Here is a 10,397-nt window from a genome sequence, read left to right on the forward strand (position 1 = left end):
TTTAGGATCTAAGACTTGTGATTTCTAATAACAATCTCTTCAAATTAAAATCGTGAAAATCAAGTACATACAAAGTTCACAAAATAAATCTCACAATTTACATTAAACCATCATATATAAACATACAACTGACCCTTGACAATCAGTGGAGTGACTCTGGGCTTGGGTGCTATCATTGAGAGTCGTAGTGAACCTACCAAAAGATGAATGGGAGGGAGCACCTCGACTTAGGATCCAACTACCTTTGATCTTGAAGACTAAAACATGAAGTTGAAAGAATGAGTATAAACTCAATGAGTGAACATAGGAAAGGAACAAGCAAACGATAAGTAAGAATTTTTAGAAAACACGATGCACTTGTATTGAAACCATGCAATTTGTATATCATAAAAAAAACCTGATGCCATGCTATTTTTCAACTCATTTTGAAAACATTTAAGAATATCAACTTTCAATATACAATTCAATCACATTACATTTTCCAAAATCTCTACTCTACAAGACATGTGCACACGCGTGTAAAAAGTTACGTATACATTATGTCTATATAAATACACCAAGGTCATTCCCTCACTAGTCACCACGGCTCCGCACATACACCTGCCAACCTCAACTCAGCTCATGTGCACTCCCATATCGCAAATAGCTAATATCTTCATGTGCACTCCCACACCTCACATGGCATATATCATCATCATGTGCTCTCCCACATCGCATGCCTCAAGTTCCTTGGATTTTTATTGATCCTTGCTACCACAAACAAAACCTCACATCATAATTGGTTCAAACTACATGCTTTCAAACAAAACATCAATTCCTACTTCCTTACCTTGAAATCCACAAGGCAAACCACCAAAATCTTTTCAAATCTCAACAATGGTGTATGGGTGGGGAGGAAAACCTCTCAGTTTTCTCTTTTCTCCTCCAAGGTCGAGTCTCCTTCGAGTTTTTTTTTCCTTTTCTTTTTTTTCTTTCCTTTCTTTTTTCTTACTTTCTCTCTCCTAGGGTTTGGTTGGGATGAAAAATGAGGTTGAGAGTTGTGGGTTGGGTGAATAAAGGGGTAGAAGAATCGAGAAGTAAGAAAATAAGAGAAAGGAGAAGAAAAAACTTGATTTTTATGGTGAAAAAAGGAAAATGGCATAGGAGGAAGAAGAAAATGCTTTTAGAGAAGATAAAGATCAACCATGGATAAGGAAGAAAATAGTCAAAGCTTCCTTTGGAAGCTTTGACCAAGCTCATGGAAAAATTATCATTTTGCCCTCTAAGTTTGTCATAATCCGAAACTCCCATCGAGCTCGTGACAATCGTCGCGACGTCTCGATCGACATTCATTACCTATAATGTCAACCAAAACCCCGCAAGGCTTTAATATCAGCTTCTCATTTCCCCTCTGGGTAACTGTTGCCAAATACCACATTTTAAAAGATTTTAAACTGTTTCCAACTTAAATAAATAAAATAATAATTTTCGTCTCACAGGGGTATTTTGGTCATTTATCCCAAAAATCTCAAAATTAGCTAAAAATATACTATGTAAGTGAAAAATACATATTTCATAATCAAAAATAATTTTTGGATGTCTAAAACATTCGTTTAAAATGGAATTATGACTGCCAGAATAAAATAAAAATATTAAATAAAATATTTAATTTTCACATAAAACAATATTTTAAGAGCACTGCATAAATAATGTCACGACCCAGAACTCCCCATCGGGCCCGTGACAACCGCCGCGAGGCCTCAACAGACATTCTTCACCCCGAATGCCGATCGAAATCCCGCAAAGCTCTCGTATCAGCTTTCACACTTCCCCGGTGAGCAATAGTTATCAAATATCAAAATTCAAGGGATTACAAATCATTTCCAAATCAGAACATAACATTTTGTTTTCTAACTCACAAGGGCATTTTCGTCATTTCATTTTTTATTTTTGCAAATCTTAAAACTTGCTAAAAATGTAGTAGGTAAGCGAAAATATATATTTAATAATTGAAAAACAAAATTAAGTATCTAAAACGTTCATTTGAAGTGAAAATTTGACCATTTGAATATAATAAAAATATTCAATAAAATAAACTATTTTCTTGCAAAATAATTTTCATAAAACTATCGGTACGTAATTCTTATAGCGTAAAAGTTAATTATATTCATATATACACTATAAAGCAAATAACCAAAGCATAAAATTTCTTTTACAATGACACGTGGGCCCACATCTAACCAAAATGCATCGGAAGCTGAAAACCTACAGCTTTTACCGATTCGAGTCCAAATGAAGATCCTTGTCAAAGTCAACTAACTATGGAATTCCCCGAGCCTGAAATGTGAGGAAATGAGGGTGGAGAGATTATAAAATCCCACTGAGTAAACAGGTACCATCTAAACTATCTAAAGTCAAGTAAATGGAGACAATTAAAATAAGTCATCATATTGTAATTTCATTACCTTTCAACTCATTTCAACAAAAAAAAATCAATCCATATAAATTGAGTAATCAACTTGGCTTATGAACTTCTTAAAACTTTGGCTCGTGCCAAAACTCATACTCGGTGATACCTTGCAAAGGGCATCCAACCGAGTCTGCCAAGGCTGTTAAAATTTTTGTATACACTTAAAATATATTTTTAGTTTGAGAAAAATATAGTCTTTCCTTGGCGTTGGCTGAGTTCCCCTTTACGTGGTGGTTTGACGTGAAGTGAACCCTAAACTTTACCCTAGGAGATACCCTACGCGCCTCTCTGTTCGAGGTAAGAATATAATGGAGTTTACCGTGCCCCTCTAATATGCTGGTCCACGGAACCCCCTCTGCAGTGAATAATTAATATATAATCCACCGATCAATAAAATTCATTCTAGCATAACATGGCAATTTATCGCACCTAGCCTCTCAAGCCTAAATACACAGTATAAATAATTCTAACACCAAAATCAGTTTAGCCATTCATGCTCATTTATTGTCATAAGCCATTCAATTCAAAACCATAAATTTGCAACACAAGCAAGCAGTCTCCAATTACTCTATTTTCAAAACCAGTATTCGATTTTCCAGAAAATTTATAAAATCATTTTATAAATTCACAATTTTTCCTAAAACATAGCAATTTACCATTTAAACCCATTTTTCATAAAATCACACAATTGTATAAAACTACTCTAGATAATTAAGACGACAATAAGTTCACTCACAGTTCTAGGAGTCGATGTACTCCTAATCCCAGTTTCCAAGCACAATCTCTGTACTTTTACCAGTGTACTTTGCTCACATCCTATCCATAATGTATAATACATAATTCACCACATCAATGCTTGACCATTATAAAATCAATTCAGGCTTGGTATATATGCATGATATGATATACAACTTATCCGACTACCGCTTAAATGCGGTGTTAACCTAATTCGACCTATTATCTCCAATTTAACTCCAAATCAATTTTTCTCACTTTCTACACTCCAATTATACTTAAATTACCTTAGTGACTGTGAATGAGATTCAATTTATCGGTTTTGATACCAAATTACGAAAATACCCCTAGTGGGTAAAAATTCATATTTTTGCTCCAAAAATTCCCATTATTTTTCTAGACTCATAATTCATCATTATTCATCATAATTCCTCAAATAAACATCAAGATTATCAGCCAATATTCCCCTAAAAAATTCAGCCAATAATGGTAATGGAGGAAAATAAATTATTTTCTTGTTGTTTTATTCCTAAATATGCTAAACTAACTAAAAATACTAACATAACTTAAAATCAAATTAATCTAACAACAATTCCTCTTCCATACCCATTTTTCAGAATTGAATTCATCATAATAACTCAATATTCAACCATGGAAATCAAGAACAAAAACATGGGTAAGCTAGGCATCAAGGAGAACTAAGGAAATTCTAACTTACCTAGCTTGTTTCCTTGATTTCTTCACTTTTTCTTTGAATTTCCACCTAGGTTTTCTTGTTTTTCCCTTTGTTCTTCCTCTCCTCTCTTCCTTGCTTGGCCGGCCATATGAAGAAAATGGGCTGATTTTATGCCTTTTTCTAAAGAAACAATAAAATAATAAAGGTATGACACATGGCATTTTCTTATTGGTCTATTTTTAAAATTTTAAAAGTTTAATCCTTTTTATCTCCACCACATAATTAGTCAATGGTCAAAATGAGGATAAAGGTAGACCATGTGCTGGAAAAATGTCCTGTTGGTGGAAAATTATAATTTTGCCCCTGGGGTGGCAAAATTACTATTTTACCCTTTTACTTCAAATTATACCGAAATTAAAATTTTTCACTTCTAAATCTCAAATCTTACTCCAATAAGTCAAATTATACTCCAATAAGTCAAATGGGGCCAAAAAAAGCTTTTCTAAAATTCTCATTTTGTCTCTAAGTGGCAAATGAGCATTTTACCCCTAGATAGAGAAAATTTCGATTTGACTCCAAATTGATCCTCGAACTCCGAATCACCATATTAAACCATTTTGGGACTTTAAAATTCTTAATTTCATCATAAATTCTCTATTTGATATAGTTCGAGGCTTAAATCAACTTTATTGTATCTCTAGGTACAATATCGACTTTTGTAAATTTTTCGAGACTCTCCTAGCATGCAAACATGCTATCCATCACATGTATGTCATGATAAATATTTTTATAGAGTCGGGCTTGTCATCTTCTCCCCCACTTGGATCAACCATATGATCCTTCTTCATGACTGATTTCGACATCCGGCTAAATATTAATATTTTAATATTCTTTCATTAATAAAATATTATTTTATTCTAAAAATTTTATCTTGTCTCCTTGGTACCCAAAACACCTTATTATGCCTCACTTGACTTCTGAATAGCCTTTTATCTCACAAATTCTCCTCCGATAAAATTATTATTATTTTATTGTTATTTTCTCACTTTTTGAATATTTTATCCTCAACTACTCCTTTCGTCTTGTATCACTTTTAAACATTTTAATTGACCTCAATTTGCATTCGATCAACTTTATTTATCACCATATCAAAGTATGGGGTATTTCAATCTCCCCCACTTAAATAGAATTCGTCCCCGAATTCCCATCGATGTTGCATTATCAATCTCCTTCTATGATCCTACTCCTTGTTCCTTTTATGGGGACATTCAATTTATTTACCTTGTTCACCTTCAGTTCAATTAAATGCTTTATTTATGGCAATTATCATCCTTTGGAACCGGATTAGTAATACTTTTGACAACCATGATCTCTTATATCGAGACACTAAGCATGCCTTTATCACCATTATTAAATTTGAACCATAACTTCATCTCAATTATACCGATTTCGATCACATATCATACTTACTTATGTATACCTATTCATCATTTTTTTAATTTGCTCCATACCAAATTTCTCAACCTTAATTCATTCATCTTATACTGGTCCATACCCTTCCTTTAATAGAGTTCCATTAAGAACTTAAACAATTCAAGGTTTACTTTCAAAGTCATTCATAACTTTAATCATTTATTACATGTCCGTTAACACTTTAGCTCACTAACCTCTCTTGACACTATTTCAAAATCTCCCAATTATCGAGAACCATTTTTCACTTTAGTTAGTAAAATTATCAATTTCATATATACATATATACATGCATTTTCAAATGTCAACATCTCTCTTTATATATAGGAATCCATGTGTTCACATGCCTTGGACTACATTCCCCCTTTATTCATCCATATCCCAATCCTAGTTTCAATATAATAATTCTTATAGTGCATGTCAACCTTCTTATTATACTTGCGTATAACTTCATATCATTCATATCTTTTCCAACCATATGTTTGAGTTTCCTTATACTATATATCATTCATCACAATGTCATCTCCATTGAATTATAATCTATTATGCGTGTATGCTTTATAATCCTATTGATGCCTCAAAGATTTATCTTAACTTGATCATTGCATCTCATGCAATACCACAATTCCTAAGAGTCATCCTTTTGTCCTTAATCATCTTTCATGCCTCTATATTACCTTGTATCTTTCTTGCATTACGATATTGATTTGTCACTTAAGACTCAAACTCATTTGAATCATGTATGCCTCAAGCATTTTCGAATTCCAATTTCCATAATATGTATTAGGAAAGTTTCATTATCTGACTTCATTTTCAGGGTCAACTTCTATCATCCTTTGTTCCACTCTTTCATATGAACATAACTTCATTCTTCCTTAACCAATTTATAAATTGTACTTGAAGTTGTAAAACTTAAAACTAGATTTTCCTTAAGTATTTTTCAATATTAATACTAATATCACTCTCAGCTTACAGCTTCCTTTTTATAATCACATAACTTAGTGCTTGCTTTAACGAGATCCAGAGTAAAACTTCTCTTGAGTATTTCCTTGGGAATATCTATCTTAAACTTATGTCTCGCAGCATGTGATCCCTTAACTTGTGATTTAGCCGTTAGGCTTCTCAGCAAGTTTTAAAAATTTTACGTTTCATACTTGCTGTGTATGATTAGAATCTCTTCTCAAAGATGTTTATGTATTCCTAAAACACTTAATCTTAAAGGTATATAAATACGTACTCATCCATTCAATCCCTAACTCATCTTCATAGGTTTCTAGGGTGTCACACAATTAGCCTCATGTTGTTACTAACCCTTGTCATTTTATTGTATCAAAACAGATATTACAAATTCTCGTAATGATATTCTATATAAACTGATTTTCTATACGAGTCTCGTAATTCTTCCTTCATACTTTCATTACTTGGTAAGTCATCTCAATATAGTCATTTCAAGAATCTTTAAATTTTTTTCTTTTAATTATATGCCCAAATATAAGGCAATAAAGAAGTTTTTCAATTCATTTGGGTAAACATTCTCTAGAATATTCAACACTCCCAGATAACAAAACACAATGACCAATAACCAAAATTCAATTTGTAAGCTCATTATCGTGTCACTCCCATCTTACTCATGCATCATAGGCATGAGGTATTCGGAGCATTACAGCGTTGAACAGTCAATGCTGAAATACTGTAGCTATTAGAAATTTTCTCATCAAAGCTATTTGTCTGCATTCAAAGTCACCACATCAATCATTCTCAACTAGTGGTTTCCCTTCTAGATATATATCATGAGTTCCATAAGTATAGGTACCTTCTATTTTCTTGTCATACACACTAAGCCAGTTTAATACTTTCATTTCATGTCATCTTTTGACTTTTATCAACATTCATAAAATTCCACCTCAAAACATCCTTTCCATACAGTGTAATAAATTCATGATACATATACCACTCCACACATAAGTTGCTTACTATCTACAATTTTCCTCAAATTTATCGTCATCCCTATCCAATTATCTTCATTGTCTTATACTCCAATAATTTTATTGACTTTCGGTATAATTAACTACGAAAATAGCCCAGCTTTCTCCTCACTTTATTCTCGCAATCCTTACTGAATCAAAATTTTATATTCCCCATATTCCATAATTTAACTTCATTGGGGTATATTTGGCCCAACTATTGCCTCATAGTATCATAACATCACTGAATAATCCCCTTCATGCTTAAATTACAATCATTAACGTAATCACATTATCCATTCCGAATGTCATTTATAACCTTATTGCTTCATTCTATAACCTTCCTTAATAATTATATTACCAATTTATCCCTATCATACTAAAGATTCCCATATACATTCAGTTACTTAAATAGCCATTTTATAATACATTCTAGTCATATACTTTTAAAAGCTAAACTATTTTTACTTCTTTGTACAGATCATTATTATGTCTTTTACACAACATCTACTTAGAGTTAAGGTAGTGTAAAATCCTACGAAAATATTACATGTCCTTGGGATCATCATCTTAATCTGATATTATCGAAAGATTCTACTCCGAGTCCTCCTAAAGATCCTTTTCTGGGTTTTCCTCCTGAGATTTTTTTCTTTGCTTTTCAATCCAGGCTTGTTGTCTTCTCCTAATTTCCTCGGCACTCACCGGTGCAGCATTTTTTCCACATCCAGGAGGAAAATGGCGTACAACGTTTACCCCCTTCCTAAGATGAATATCTCCCCTTGCAATTGCCTTCCTCGTATGTTCTCTATGGTACCCTTCGGATTGTTTTAAAAGGAAATCTATTTCAGTTTTCAAAATATTGGAGTTACTCTTACTTTCAAAATTCTGGCTACTCTCAAAGCTTTCCTTATTATGAACCCATTCTGCTAAGTTCAGAGGAATTCTGTTATTAGGAATTCGGGATGGACCACCTTCCGAATCACCTAGATCAGGGTGCCATTTGCTTCTAGCCGTAGAATCTAGAGATCCCTCGCTATCACTATGAGAGGTATCGAGACTACCACCTCTTCTAGACATGGTGTGTATGTCAGCAGTGCACCTCAAAACCTATATGCAATCAAATAGTAATTGTTTAATTATTTATGCATCTCAAAAGTAGGTAGATTTCTATATGTAGATGCATACATTCTATTTAATCTAACCTAACTTAACTTAACTTAACTTATCTTAACTTAACTGGACTTGGGGCCACGCAGTGTCAGTATGGATTCCTTAAAACAACTTTAAAACCAAAGACTTTAAAATCCAATGCTTTAAAATCAAAATATCTGATCTTTAAACCATGCTCTGAAACCAATCTAAATTGTCACGACCCGGAACTCCCCATCAGGCTCGTGACAACCGCCACGAGGCCTCGACAGACATTCTTCACCCCGAATGCCGATCGAAACCCCGCAAGGCTCTCATATCATCTTTCGCACTTCTCCGGTGAGCAATAGTTATCAAATATCAAAATTCAAGGGATTACAAATCATTTCCAAATAAGAACATAACATTTTGTTTTCTAGCTCACAGGGGCATTTTTGTCATTTCATTTTTTTTGAAAATATCAAAACTTGCTAAAAATATAGTAGGTAAGCAGAAAATATGTATTTAATGATTTAAAAACAAATTAAGTATCTAAAACGTTCATTGGAAGTGAAAATTTGACCATTTGAATATAATAAAAATATTCAATAAAATAAACTATTTTTTTGTAAAATAATTTTCATAAAATTATCGGTACATAATTCTTATAGCGTAAAAGTTAATTATATTTATATATATACTATAAAGCAAATAACCAAAGCATAAAATTTCTTTTACAGTGACACGTGGGCCCACATCTATACAAAATGCATCGAAAGCTGGAAACCTACAGCTTTTACTGATTCGAGTCCAAATGAAGGTCCTTGTCAAAGTTAGCTAACTATGGAATTCCCCGAGCTTGAAATGTGAGAAAATTAGGGTGGTGAGATTATAAAATCCCAGTGAGTAAACAGATACCATCTAAACTATCTAAAGTCGAGTAAATGGAGACAATTAAAATAAGTCATCATACTGTAATTTCATTACCTTTCAACTCATTTCAACCAAATAAAATCAATCCATATAAATTGAGTAATCAACTTGGCTTATGAATTTCTTAAAACTTTGGCTCGTGCCAAAACTCATACTCCGTGATACCTTGCGCAGTGCATCCAACCGAGTCCGCCAAGGCTGTTAAAATTTTTTTATACACTTAAAATATATTTTTAGTTTGAGAAAAATACAACTGTTCCTTAGCGTTGGCTGAGTTCCCCTTCACGTGGTGGTTTGGCGTGAAGTGAACCCTAAGCTTTACCCCAAGAGATACCCTACACGCCTCTCCGTTCGAGGGAAGAATATAATGGAGTTTACCGTGCCCCTCTAATAGGTTGATCCACGGAACCCCCTCTGCAGTGAATAATTAATATATAATTCACCAATCAATAAAATTCATTCTAGCATGACATGGCAATTTATCGCAACCTAGCCTCTCAAGGCTGAATACACAGTATAAATAATTCTAACACCAAAATCATTTTAGCCATTCATGCTCATTTATTGTCATAAGCCATTCAATTCAAAATCATAAATTTGCAACACAAGTAGGCAGTCTCCAATTACTCTATTTTCAAAACTAGTATTCGATTTTCCAAAAAATTTATAAAATCATTTTATAAAATCACAATTTTTCCTAAAACATAGCAATTTACCATTTAAACCCATTTTTCATAAAATCACACAATTGTATAAAACTACTCTAGATAATTAAGACGATAATAAGTTCACTCACAGTTCTAGGAGTCGATGTACTCCTAATCCTAGTCTCCAAGCACAATCTCTGTACTTTTACCAGTGTACTTTGCTCACCACCTATCCATAATGCATAATACATAATTCACCACATCAATGCTTGACCATTATAAAATCAATTCAGGCTTGGTATATATGCATGATATGATATACAACTTATCCGACTACCGCTTAAATGCGGTGCTGACCTAATTCGACCTATTATCTCCAATTTAACTCCAAATCA

Source organism: Theobroma cacao, chromosome 6, assembly GCF_053813885.1.
Source record: "Theobroma cacao isolate CCN51 chromosome 6, ASM5381388v1, whole genome shotgun sequence".
NCBI classification, from domain to species: Eukaryota; Viridiplantae; Streptophyta; class Magnoliopsida; order Malvales; family Malvaceae; genus Theobroma; species Theobroma cacao.